Source organism: Cynocephalus volans, chromosome 10 (genome assembly GCF_027409185.1).
Source record: "Cynocephalus volans isolate mCynVol1 chromosome 10, mCynVol1.pri, whole genome shotgun sequence".
Taxonomy (NCBI): Eukaryota; Metazoa; Chordata; class Mammalia; order Dermoptera; family Cynocephalidae; genus Cynocephalus; species Cynocephalus volans.
Window position 1 is genome coordinate 38,958,867 of NC_084469.1, and position 12,419 is coordinate 38,971,285.

The window sequence follows — 12,419 nt, forward strand, 5'->3', positions numbered from 1 at the left end:
AATGTCCTCTTTGTAAAACTGAGTAATCATACTTACCTTCCAGTGTTCTAAATGTTAAAAGTTTCTACAGTGCCCAATGCAGGTTAAGCACAGATTAAGCATTCAAGCTTGAGTGATTCCATTATTATGAGCTACATAGTTTACAAAACTCTGTGCTCCCTGTACTTAACATTCTTCATTTTGTAATAAGAGGTAATGAATGATGAAGGAGATTTAAATGAGATACAAATGATTTTCAAATCACCATACCCTATGGAGTGCTATGAAAATGTGAGTTAGCATGGGAAATAATGGAGAGAGAGTGGATATTATTTGCTCTTTAATAAAACACTGTAGTATGATGGTATTTCTTCCTCTTCCCTAGCTAGTGCTAGGAGTGGAAAGGATACCTGTGAAAAGTAAAAAGAAAAAACAAAAAAAACCCCAGCTTTTGGGGACTTGTGGGTCATTAAAACTAAAAGCTTCCACCCTCTCCTATAAAATGCATTAACATTTTTCCTCTTTGAGGATGTCAAACATGTCTTCTTTTCTATTGAATGTTACTCAAATTGATACTCTGTGTTCTGGAGCTCACTTTCAAACTACAAAAATGATCAGACATCCCCCTTCTCTCCCCATGATGACAACTACTGCTGCTTTACCAGTTAGTTTTAGCTCCACTCACTTTTTTCTGCCTTCTACATAAGAACTTTTAGGATTCCCAGAGAATTACATTCACAACCTGAGAGCAACCAATCCAGACCAAAGCCTGGCTTCCTAGAACACTCGCCAAAACCACCAAACACCAGACCAAATCTGATAACAAATCCTTCAAACACCCTCTGCCTGATGTAATCCACAGTCCTCCATCATATGTTCAAACGCTTTGACTCAGTGCAGCCAATTTTCTTTGACTACCAGTGTGCTCTTGGGTTTTGGCTAAAGGGTACTGACAAAACCATTATTTAAGCTTTTATTGTTAACAATGAATAAGAAATCATTTTAAGGGTAAATGTTGTACATACATGACAAATATAAATAAAATTTACATAACAGAAAAATATCTACACTTGAATATACCCAGTAATATTGATTTGGATTGCATAGTGCTTAAATTAATGAAATTACAAAGTTGATTTGAAATCCATAGTTAATAATTCTCTCAGCAAGTGAAAAATAAAGAGAATAATATGGAAGTGTTATTGGTTGAATTGTGTTCCCCCCAGATTCATATGTTGAGATCTGGGACCCCAGTACCTCAGTATGTGGCCTTATTCAAAAATAGGGTTATTCTAAATGTAATTAGTGAAGATGAGGCTGTGATGGGGTAGGGTGGGGCCACAACCCGAAGCGAGTGGTATCAGTAGAAACAGAACATCAAATGAAGAGATAAACACTCAGGGAGGATGCCATGTGAAAACTAGTTATGTTGTCACAAGCTGAGGAACTACCAGAAGCCAGGTGAGGCCTGAGCAGATCCTTTTTTGGTATCTTCTCAGGGAGCAGGTCCTGCAGCACATTATTGTTAGTCTTCTGACTCCAGAACCATGAGAAAAAATTTCTGTTGTTCTAAGCCACTGAGTACTTTGTTATGGCAACCCTAGAAAACTAATATAGTTAGCATACGACTGATTTGAAAACATAGTAAAGAGGATATTTCTATGAATATTTATAGAAGGTTTTCTTTGAAAAAAGTATAAATTGTTTTGATGATGCATTATCAAACATAATAATTAAACCCATATCAAGGAATTGCATTCAGCTCTGAGTAACAGAAATCTCCCAAAATCTAATATATGAGGAAGGCATTTGTTCTCATATAGGCCTGGATCAGCACACTTAAAATACAAACAGTAACAAAGTCACATGTGTTATTTTCTTGTTTTGTAGCTTTTTCTGGGTGGAATCAGAGTCACGGAGCCACTAGAAGTACTAAAAGAACAAGATGCCCACCATACAAATTAGACCTTGTACAAATATGTTAAGGTCTAGAGAGGGGAATCAGAACATCAGAGATTGCCAGCCATGACAGTCTGAGTCAATGGTCTGGAGGACACTTTGGGTTTGCAGGAAAATTCAAACTGTGGACGTCTTACCACACAGATGTATCCTTGATACTAAGCTTGTGGAGAAGCCTGTGGAAGACTGTACCTCTGACAAAATGGAAATCAAGCACTTGGTGTTTGTTTTGATGATATTCTTGATTGGCATGGCTGAGAATCCAGAAAATAAACTGAAGGCTTGTATCCACAAAGCCCATATGCATCTGTCTATTTTCATTTATTGGGACCTGAAAAACAGTAATGGCTTCTTCATTTCTTCCTTTTAAATTTTATGCAAGTGAGGCGATTGGTGAATTCAAATATGGAACCAGAAAGGGAAGGGATGCTGGCAAACACAGTTCCTAACATTATCCACAATGACATAACACAATCCAGAAGGACTATCTCCAACTCTAGATTTCATTGTCATATCACAGGTGTCTCTTAAGTCAAAGAATATTGTCCAATTCACACTTGCAAGCAAGAACAAATAGCAAAGGGCCAACATTGAAAATAACAATTCAGGGCTGAACCTGTGGCTCACTCAGGAGAGTGCAGCGCTGGGAGTGCCGAGGCTGCAGGTTCGGATCCTATATAGGGAGGGCCAGTGTGCTCACTGGCTGAGCGTGGTGCAGGTGACACTAAGCCGAGGGTTACAATCCCCTTACAAGTCACAAAAAAAAAAAAAGAAAAGAAAAAGAAAATAACAATTCACATTAGACAGTACTCTTTGAAATACTTTGCATAATTATAAATTTCTGCCAATTATTTGTTAGGAAAATGGAATAAGTCTCCTTTGACAAAAAATAAATAAATAAATAAAATACTCTCCCAGTAAGAAAGGTGAAAAATATAATAGGCAAATGATATACAACATCTGCCACACTGTCAGTAAAAAGAAAAGAAAAGAAATACTAAAGTGTCATTTTTCCAGTAACCCCTTACTTACAGAACAATTTAAGAAACTAAATACAAATTAGGTCAGCTGCCAAAATTAAAACCATAAAGAAACTAAATAAAAATTAAAACTAAATGCATATTAAAAAATACATTTCAAATCACCCATGAGTCCAACAAGATGTAAAGACAAAAGTTTTATTTACAAATTGTAAGAAAAAACAATACCTACCAAAATTTATGTACTATAGCTGAGTACTTAGAATTATTTTTCATCTAAGTGTTTATTTGTGAATAAACTATAAACACATTCCTTACATGTCCACTTTAAGGATGAGGTACTCATAAAGGCAATATCATATTTACAGTGTTTATAAGATTACTCTCCTGGTGTGAGTTTTCTGAAGGACTACACATTAATTCATCTGCAGGAGGATGTCCCACATCACACTTATAGTGTTTTTCAGCAGTGTGTACTCTCATGTGTCTTCTTGACAATGAGGAACAACTGAAGGCTTTCCCACACTGCTTACATGTATAAGGTTTCTGTCATGTGTGCAGTCTCATATGTACTGGTAAAGATGATGGCCATTTGAAGACTTTCCCACATTCCTTACATTCATAAGTTTTCTCTAGAGTATGTGTTCTCATGTGTTGTTGCAAGAGTTCAGGCAACTGAAGACTTTCCAACACTGCGTGCATTCATAGAGTTTCTCTGCAGTGTGCCTCCTCGTGTGTTTTTGTAAGGATATGTGGCAATAAAAAACTTTCCCACACTGCTTGTGCTTATATGATGTGTCTTCAGGATGCATTCTCACATGTTCTTGAAAACAGGCAAACTGAAGGCTTTCCCACACTGCTTACATTCATAGGGTTTTTCTCTAGTGTGTGTTCTCACATGCTTTAGTAAGGATATGGGCCAATTAAAAGCTTTCCCACACTGCATGCGTGCATAGGGTTTTTCGTCAGTATGTCCTCGAAAGGATGAGGGATGACTGAATGTTTTCCCACATTGGTTACATTCATAGGGTTTCTCTCCACCATGAGTCCTTTCATGTCTCTGAAAGGATTGGTAATAAATGAAGGTTTCCCCACACTGTTTGCACTCATAGGGTTTCTCTCTAGTGTGAATGTTTTCATGTCTCTGAAAGGATTGGAAGTAAATGAAGGTTTTCCCACACTGTTTGCATTCATAGTGTTTCTCTCCAGTGTGCATTATTATGTGTCTTCAAAAAGCTGAGGAATCACTGATGGCTTCCCCACATTCCTTACATTTATATGGCTTCTCTCCAGTGTGTGTGATCATGTGTCTTTGAAAAGTTGAGGAATAACTGAAGGCTTTCCCACAATACTTACATTTATGTGGCTTCTCTCCAGTGTGACTTCTCACATGACTAGCAAGACTTGAAAAATCAATGAAGGCTTTCCCACATTGCTTACATTCATAGGGTTTCTCAGCAGTGTGAATCCATAAATGCCAAATGATGGAAGATGTATGAGGAAAGGTTTTCCTACATAATTTACAAGCATAGAGTCTCCACTGTGGGTTCTAACATGTGTTCTCAGGTGTGAATGACATCCATAGGCTGGCTCACATTCCTGGCACATTCTATGGTTTTTGTCCAGTGTGAACTTTGATGTGACTCTTGAAGGATGAACAATGCATGAAGACTTTTCCATATGCATGGCATTCATTCTGGTTTAGTCCAGGAGGAGTTTCCTTGTATGGGTTAAGATCTGGAATCTGGCTGAAGACTTCTCCATATTCATCATTACTTTCACAGAGTCTCTCCACCATGTAATTTCTAGTACAAATGAGAAGCATGTTATTAATAAATTGATTAATAATTATTTATTAGTATTTATTAATATGTATTAGGATTGCATTTTCAGTGAAAGTGTATGTTTTCTAGCCTATCTGCATTGTTTGAAAGGGAATAAACTGAATGCCCTGCAAGAGGGTTTGACCACAGCTATTATTAAAGGTGTTTCTTATATATGGGGTTTCTAGATAATTATTTCCAACTGAATTATGTTTCCAACACTCAATGTCTAAGTCACATTTAAAGAAATATTTTTTGTAAAAATTCTGTGAATAAATTTGGAGCTAGGTTTATATGAGTTTTCTGTTTGTCACCCTTTTAAATTTCATAATATACTAAGGAAGATTTCCTCCTTGGATACTGCTTTCTTTTGAGTGCAATTCACCTCAGATTTCTCCCCTGCTTTGCATGCTGATCTTCAATGCTAAGGTCTTCCCCAATTTTTCCTAAAACAGAGTCCCAGGTATCATTTCTGGTGAACTTTGCTTACTTTAGGTTTCTTAGTTACTTTTTCTCCATAAATACCCTGCTGAGAAACTGACCCACTGGCTATAAATTGAGTTTCATCATCTGAAACAAAAAAGTGAACAAATTTTATGAGAAACAAGGCACCCGTCAGCCAAAAAAGACAAAAGGTGTTTAGCCATTTCAGGACTTCATTAAACGCAAGGGGTCAAAAGGACAAGCAATTTAATGAACACAATAAAATCCTCACTGGGCTGCAGAAACAAACTTCCCTGGGCCATGAAACATATTCATAATGACGGCACTAAGGGAGCTTTCTTTATAGGAAGAAAATCTCCCTTTGATACATATATTCTCATTCTCATGGAAAACTATTAGGTTCTAGCTCTGTGACAGCCATGACCATGTCTGTCTTATCTACCAATGTACTGTACTGCCTTTCCACATCCCAAGTCTTGGAACAGGCTTGTTGTATAAGAAATACTTGATCACTAAATGACTAAGTGAAGGAATGATGCCATCCTTACTTACTGAGGCCAGATTCTGAAAAGTTTCAAGCATCACATCTCTGTAAAGGTCCCTCTGAGCAGAATCCAGCACAGCCCACTCCTCCAGGGTGAAGTCCACAGCCACATCCTCAAAGACCACTGTGTCCTGAAACCTCCAATATACATGCAGGAGCATGACTGAGACTGGCAGCACGGGCACTGTACTCCACCCATACATAGTGCACACAAGATGCTTTGGCCTCCCAACCTCTGGCCCGTGGCACTTGTCAGACCTCTTCCTCTGTCTACACTCACTTCCTCATAGATTTAACAGCACCACTAACACATTGAACTGCTCTCTACATCTTTACTAGGACCACTTCATGACTTATTCCTCTCTATCAAAAGGGTTGAGACCACATTGGAGATATCAAAGAAATGCTATGCAAATGAAACAAATATTTGCATTTTAAGGCCAACAGTCCCTTGTGACACAGACTCTTTTCAGCTCTCTCCCTGCTGCACACTACATCACTCAGCACCCCATGAGCAGAGAGTCAAACCCAGACAAGGTTTTAAGGGACAAAAAGCACAGAGAAGGATTGAGAACTTTTCCTTCAGTTCCCTTCCCCACACATGAGGCCAAAGGGCCTGTGGGGACCCACCTTGCAACATGGGCCAGGAAGCCACAGCACCTTAAAGAACTCCAGGCCCAACTGGCTGAATGAAAACAGTCTTTTAGAGAAGCATTAATTTTAAGTTATTTATGTAATAATTATCATATGTTCAGCCTCTACTTTTTCTCTCCGTACATTTTCGTGGAAACATGAAGTTATTGAGAAATCAGACCTCAGGAAAGAAGGAAAAGGTATGAGAGTTTAGACCTCAGCACATTCCCTACACTCCTGAACATGAACCTCAGTGCTGGAGCCCACCAGTGCTTTTTTTTTTTTCTAATTCAACTTTGAATTCTCTCTTTCTCTCTCTCTCTCTCTCTCTCTCTCTCTCTCTCTCTCTCTCTCTCTCTCTCTCTCTCACATACACACACACACATGCTCACACACACACACACATGCTCACACACACACAAAGTACACACAGAGTACGAGTATAAAATATGCAAACAACTCTTTCCACCAGAGGCATAAAAGTGTATTCTTGCTATCCTCAGAGATAAGGTTAAGAGCCTCACTTTGCAAAGGAGTTAACTGAAGCCCAAAACATTTGACTGTGAATTTACCATATGATAAAAGACATGAAGGATTAAGCAGCGCCTTCCTATAAAACTCTCCCTTATCTCACATTCCAGGAGAAAGTGACTCCCCACACACCACCCTAGAGGCTGCACTCTCAATTTCTCATTTCTGTATCCTATATTGGGCACATGAGCATGATAGCCCTAGCCAAGGACATAGGAACCACTGAGAGGCATGATGCCTTTAAACTCTGGTTTCTAAAGAAAGATCATCAACCCACTAACATCCATGAGCAGGGGACAGAAAATACTGTCATGCAACAACTCTGATGCTTGCATTTACGTATTTGGCAGCAGAATAATGGGATACCCTATTATTGGTACAGGGAACAACAGAAGTCCCCTAGGTCCACCTCCATTGCTCCTAGTACAGTACATCTGTAGTGTTTTCTCATCATAAAGTTCCTTTGCCTAGTGTGCAGAAAAGAGATAACATTGTAGGCCTTAGATTTTATTTTCGGAAAGTCTTGCTGACAATGTTGCCCTTGGCTGGTGCTGTTAGATTGAATTGTGTCCCCCGAAATCCATGTATTAGAAACTCAACCCCCACTGTGATAATGTTAAGGGGGTGGGAAATCCTATTATGGTCATTGAAAAGTGGGGCCTTGAAGAGGTGATTAGATCATGAGGACCATGCCCTAGTAAGTGAATGGGTTAATAAGTTGATAGTTTAGTGGTGGTCATGGGTGTGGTTCCAACAGCTTTAAAAAGAGACTGTTTGAGGAGCTCACCCTCTCTCTCTGCTTCTGCCATCCACTATGTGACACCCTGCTTTGCTGTGAAGAGCCACCACCCACCAGCAAGGCTCTCACCAGACCTATTCTATAGACTTTGGACTTCTCAGCCTCCAGACTAATACAGCTGGTGTCTGGGAACCTGGGTTTTGGGAGGGTTCACACCACACTTAGTAACATGCCAGCTACACTGTTAGTGCTGAACACCTGCTTTCCTCCTGTAAGTCTGGAAGTTTGGTACATGCTAGGTAGGGGATGCTTGTATGATTGGGTAGCAGTAAAAATCCTGGGTGCTGAGTCTGTGACGAGCTTCTCTGGGAGATGTTTCACATGTGTTGTCACAGCTCATTGCTGGAGAACTAGATGCATTCTGTGTGACTTCACTTGGAAAGGGCTCTCAAAACCCTGCCCCTGGTTCCTTTTGGACTGCTCCCCTGCACCTTCTCCCTTTGCTGATTTCCCTGTGTGTCCCTTTGTCATAACAAATCTCAGTCAAAAGTGTGACTGTATGCTGAGTCTTGTGAATCCTAATAGTGGGACCTAGGGGTGGTCTTGGGGACACCCGACACAGTTGGCATCAGAAGTGGTATTTGCTTGACCTTGACTCACTGCAATTTGGCAAAAGCACTGTTTTGAAAAAGGGAGGATGAGGGGTAAGGGATGGTGAGACTTTGGCACCTGGGTGGCTGTGGAGTCATCCACGTTATGGAACAGCAGCTGAGCTACTGTCTGAGGGTTAAAAGTTGATGGAGGGAAAGATGACAGATCCAGTTCCAGGAGGGGGTGCGCTGGCCGTGCTGGCTGCTTCTGGCCATGCTGGCCAACTGAGAGAGAAAAGAGAGTGTGCCTGAGCCTGGGTGATGTGCTTGGTCTCTGGTTGCTCCACCAGGCAGGAGGAGAAAGGGCCCCCATGTTCCCAAAGGTGAGCTTGGAATGTGCAAAAAATGTTACAAATTTGCATTGCATTGGGAAGGGGGAAGAAAGCTAAAACGGTTCCCAGGGCTGGAGCAAAATTTTAGATAAAACAAAGGGAGAGGAAGGGGGCACTCCAGCCTCTTTTCAACCTGCCACTCATGCTGCCAGAGCCTCCTGACCAGCCAACATCTTCCCTGGCAGTTGTAATGTTATCCCTGAAATGCTGGATTTACTGCCAGGGGTTGGTTATGGGTTGCACTGTGTTCCCCCAGAAAGACATGTCTATGTCCTCACCCCTGGTACCTCTGAATGTGACCTTATTTTTAATAGTGTCTTCACAGATGTAATCAAGTTAAGATGAGGTCATCAGGGTGGGCCCTAACCCAATATGACTGGTGTCCTTGTAAGATGCGGAAAATGCCACATGAAGACACAGACACTCGGGGAAGACAGCCGTGTGAAGATGGAGGCAGAGACTGGAATTATGCTGCCACAAGCAAAAGGACACGTGGGGCCACCAGAAACTCCAAGAGACAAGGGATGCTACTGCACAAGCACATATGATGAAAAGGAAGAAAATGTCATACCCTCATGATTTTACAAATGCTGCAGGGATCATTCCAATCAGCAAAAATAAAGATGTCAGCAGGACACACTTCCTTGCCTTCTACCACTGGTGCCGGAAGGTCAGTCGTGACTTCTGTCACCTTCTGGCCTGAGTCATGGGGGATAAAAGTGTGGCCCAGTGATGAGGGGCCAGCCACTGGCAGGTCCAGATTCTGGACTCCTGGCCCCAAGCAACCCATCCTATGCACACCCTGGGAGCTAAAAAAAAAAAAAAAAAAAAAAAAAAATCAAAAAGCAGATTTCAAAACCCACTGGTGCATGCATTGGAATTTAAACTCTCAGTATGAGAAATAAGATTAGGTCTCCATAACTGACTTTTACCTATTGGAAGTTCAGGGAAAGGGAAACCAATGTTAAATAGAGGTTTTTTTTGTTTTTTGCTGGCTGGCTGGTACAGGGATCCGAATCCTTGACTTTGATGTTATAACACCTTGCTCTAATCAACTAAGCTAACTGGTCAGCCCTGTCTGACCCTGCCATGTCTTGGCTCTGCTGCTGCAGAAGAAAGCCCCCAGTGTCTTAGGGAATTCTGAAGCCCCAGATCCTAACTGCCTGGACTTGACTTTCAGCCAAAACCTGACACTATCCAGTATGGCTTTTCTGCCTGAGTATGCACTGTGCTCACCTGAAAAAGCAGGTATAGGCTCAATGGACAGGACACTGACTTGGGGGAAACTGCAGATTTAGAACACTCCCCTGTAAGACCCTAAGACATCATGGGTGCTGGTTGGACTGAGTCACTTGCAGTTGCCCCAGTGAACGCCTTGCTTGCTCTTTGATGGAACTATTCCCTCTTCCTACAAGGGATCGCCTGTGCCAACTCTCCAAGCTGCCCTGAGCACTATCAATCCTGACTGGCTGCTGAGCCTCCCATCACCCGACAGTGCTGAGACAGCAGCAGGCAGCCCCAGTTCTTGCACCTTCCACGCAGAATACCTCCGTCGCCCATACTGGTGAGGTGGATGAGCTGGTGTCACGGACATGCAGAACAATCTGAAACCCATGCCTTGGGCTGTGCCTCTGTAGCCAAGGACTGAACCGAATTATTTGGTCTCTACTGAGAACCCTAGGGTAGGGAGCCTACAGGAAGAGGCTACAATGGGGGCCCTGTTAGCTCGACTGCCTGACCCCTGTAAGTCCCACTTGGGATGCTCCAGCTTTGTAAACTCTATGTTTTGGGGGACTATGTGTGCCCTCCGGAGTGGGAGTTCTTTGCATGTGCGCTGATGCACCCTCTCATCCCTGGAAGACGTTCAGGTCAGTTCAACTTACTGGGTTGAGCTCTGCTGTGCAGGACTTAATGCCTTCATTTAGTAAAAAATAATAATACAAAGCAGGGAAAAAGAGTAATTCAGAAGCTGAAGAAACCAACTGGCTTTCCAAGACCTCTGTGATTAGTGGGATTTGCTTTAACTGGCTAAGTCCAGGACCCCTAAAGGCATAACCGAGATGAGCACTAGAGTTTGGTCTCATTTGTTTTCACAGGGTCCTCTGATAACAATTTTGCTGTAAGATGCCTGTCCAAGGGCCTGGGGGTGAACTCTGTAGGAACATGTTAACCCTGCAGGCCTGAGAGCCCTTATCCTAGAAAGTCCTGCTTGTAAGGTTGGCCCTTGACTGGTGTCTGGGAAGTTGCATTTTGGGAGGGTTCCCATCCACGATAGGAGTTGCTCGCTGTGCCAAAACAGTTTATGCAAATATTATGGTTTATGCTGAAGACCTGTTTTCTTCCCGAGAGTCTGAAATCTTGGCAGATGCCAGGCATGGGTGCCTATGTGACCAGCCCCCAGTAAAAAACCCTAGCAGTTGAGTCTCTGATGAGCTCCTCTGGTTGACATTTTGCACATGTTGCCATGACTTGTTGTTGGGAGGATTAAGCACATCCTGTGTGTCTCCACCGGGAGAGGACACTGAAGGTGTGTGGCTGCCTCGGGACCTGGCCCCATGAGCCATCCCCTCTGCTGGTTTTGTTCTGGGGCCTTTCAATGTCATCAGTCACAGCCATGAGTACATTACGTGCTGAGCCCTGGGTGTCTTCCTAGTGGATCTTTAAAACCAGGGGTGGCCTTGGACTTTTCACACACATAGTTTGACACCATCCAGTGCTATTACACTCTTTACGATGTTAATTTTTTAAATGTGCCATTCATCGAACACTCAAAATATGATAAAGGTTTTGCAAAGAGCTTTACATACATTAGCTTTTATATTCTTATAAGTCTGAAAAACAGACATTAAAATTGGTTTCCAGCAGAGGAACTGCAGAAACAGAATTAATACAATGCTGAATCTAACATCACCCAGTTGGAATGTTCCAGGTCAGTTCCTCCTCAAAGCCTAAACTAACACCTGCATGCCTTTTACATATGCCTCAAGTCCTGCAGCAGTAATGACTGTTATCTCCCAAGGTGGTGGGCAGAGAAGCAGATGGAGAGCAGGCAAAGGAGACATCCTCTCCATTCTTACATCCTCAGCTGCTTCTCTTGGCAAAGCTCTGTGTCCTATGCATGACTGCTGTGATTAAGGACCTTACCTCTGGCTCCTTCATTCAGTAAAATTCATTTTTACAGTTACATACATCCTAGTATATGCAGGCTCTAGGGCTATAACACTGAATAAAATGGAAAAATTCTGAACTGCATGGACCTTAAATTCTTTTGGAGAACAACAAACAAGCAAGTCAAATACAAGTACTACGCAGGTTGGCTGGTTAGCTCAGATGGTTAGAATGCAGTGTTACAATGCCAAGTTCAAGTGTTCGGGTCCCTGTACCAGCCAGCCACAAAAGAAACCCCACAAAACCAACAAATATAAATACTACAGAAAATGTGGCATACCAAGAGGAATACAAAGGAAACACACACACACACACACACACACACACACACACACACACAGGCATACAGTCATGCACCACATAATAATGTCTAGGACAACAACAAACTGCATATATGACGGTGGTCCCGTAAGATTATAATGAAGGTGAAAATTTTCCTGTCGTCGAATGACATCACAGCACAAGGCTTTACTCATGTGTCTGTGGTGATGCTGATGTAAACAAACCTACTAAGCAAACCGACTGCACTGCCAGTGGTATTAAATTATAGCAAGTGCAATCATGTACAGTACATAGTACCTGACAATGATAATAAACGACTTTGTTATCGGTTTATGTATTTACTACACTATGCTTT

General features: G+C 41.9%; 1 pseudogene; it reads right to left on the reverse strand.

The window, feature by feature from the left end:
• Positions 1–3,260: 3,260 nt before the first annotated feature.
• On the reverse strand, positions 3,261–5,932 carry LOC134387349 (zinc finger protein 555-like; annotated as a pseudogene).
• Between the last annotated feature and the right edge of the window lie 6,487 nt (positions 5,933–12,419).